Source organism: Suricata suricatta, chromosome 4 (assembly GCF_006229205.1).
Source record: "Suricata suricatta isolate VVHF042 chromosome 4, meerkat_22Aug2017_6uvM2_HiC, whole genome shotgun sequence".
NCBI lineage: Eukaryota > Metazoa > Chordata > Mammalia > Carnivora > Herpestidae > Suricata > Suricata suricatta.
In genome coordinates, this window is record NC_043703.1 from 114,310,767 (window position 1) to 114,312,795 (window position 2,029).

Consider the following 2,029-nt stretch of genomic DNA (forward strand, 5'->3'; position numbering starts at 1 on the left):
CCCCAGTGGAGGCAAGATCTGCTTACACCAATCCCCGCCCCTCCATGCCTGCTAACTGCTTCTCTACCACAGCGGGACGGACACTGACCCACCGCAGCCAGCCTCTCCTCCAGACCAGCACGGCCACCAGTCCCAGTGACCAGCAGACAACTGGTTTTTATTTGTTTGTATGTCTGTTTGTCTTTTTCTTTCTACCTTTTTCCTTTTTTATTTTGGAATCAGGCTCATAGTTTCTGATTTCTTTACACACACACACACACACACACACACACACACACACACACACATATAATAGATATAAATTATATATAAGTAGATTACATATATTTTTTATATATAAATTTTTTACACCTTTTCTTTCTTTTTTATGTCTGATCTTATTTCTTTGTTTCTCTTAGAACAATCTCATTTTTGACTGGACTCAGACTTAGAGTTGGACGCTCTCAGAGAAGACAGACTTTGTCTCTTGGTAACCTGCTCCGGGCGTTTTCCTTTGGCCTCCTTTATTCTGTTGGCCACCAGTGTGGCATATTCTACAGCCTCTTGCTTATTTCTTTTAGTGCGCTGCTTCTTCCAAGCAGTACACCAACATTTGTGTTGGAGGACACATGGAGTAACAAGATGCTGAATCTTGAGCTCTTTGGTCCTAGATTTCCTACCTTCTTTGTTTAGGGGCTTTCTCACAACAGACTGGTGGACATCATCTTCCTTCAAGAGCTTGTAAAGTTTGCAGATTTTCCTAGCTCTTTTGGGCCACAGGCAATGAGGCACAGTAGTATCAGTGAGTCCAGGAATATCCTTCTCTCCTTTTTTCACGATGACCCAGTTGAAAACACTGAGATTGGCATCTGCAATGCAACCCCAAACAGATTTGCACTTTCTTTCTCCAGTCCTCTTTGTTCGGTAGCAGAAATGCCCCTTACTCAGCAGAAGGTGGACACAACCATGGGTCAAGACACCCTGCTTCATGGGGAAGCCTTGTTTGTCACTGCCACCACTGATTCAGACCACATAACCCTTCCATTTTTCACCTAGTTCAGTAGCAGCAATTTATGTGGCCATTCGCCTCTCAAAAATGGTACCAAGTTTCCGTTCATTATCCACTTCAATGGATTTATGGCAGCCAGTGGCTGGGAAAGAGATGTTTAGCTTCATCCTAAGGCAGCCTACTGCCTCTGAGGCACGACAAAAAAGAGGCCCAACTTCCATACGCCTTTCCTATCTCTTCATCTTCTTTATTTTCCTTTCTCTTTCTCTGGATTTAGCCTTATAGTTTTTTATTCTCTATTTGGTCTTCTTTTCTATCCTTTCATTTTTCTCTTTTTATGGGATCAGGCTTCCCCCATCTTTTCCTTTTATTCTAGGGTTACTTCAACAAACAAATCAAAGCACACCTGGTTGAAGCCAAACATTTTACCACTACAAGCAAGGAGGTGCTTTGCAGAGGACTGACCAGTGGGGTAGAGCAACCAATACGCATCAGCAGAGTGCCTGCAATCTACAGAAAGACAGAAGGATCTCCACAGTTAGAAGGAGACAGCTCGGCAGGATCAAGGTGCTGGACATTTTCTGAAGGGCCAGGCCCTGGACAATGTATGATCGCTTTTTAATATCCTAGTACCTACAGGTGCAGGACACACAACAAACTATTAAAACATGCAAAGGACAGAAACTTAGCCAAAATGACAAAGCAGAAAAATTTTCTCCAAAAGAAATTAAGGAAGAAATCGCAGCCAGAGAATTGCTCAAAACAGATATAAACAATATATCTGAACAAGAATTTAGAATAACAGTCATAAGACTAATAGCTGGGTTTGACAAAAAGCAAAGAAGTCAGCAGAGAATCTCTTGCTTCAGAGATCAAAGATCTAAGAACTAGCCACAATGTAGATTGCTTTGGGTAGTAATGACATTTTCACAATGTTTATTCTTCCGATCCATGAACAGGGAATATTTTTCCATTTCTTGGTGTCTTCTTCGATCTCTTTCATAAGTTTTCTATAGTTTTCATCATATAGGTCTTTTACAT

General features: G+C 41.5%; 1 pseudogene; it reads right to left on the bottom strand.

The window, feature by feature from the left end:
- Positions 1 to 405: 405 nt before the first annotated feature.
- LOC115289040 lies at positions 406 to 1,155 on the bottom strand (annotated as a pseudogene).
- Between the last annotated feature and the right edge of the window lie 874 nt (positions 1,156 to 2,029).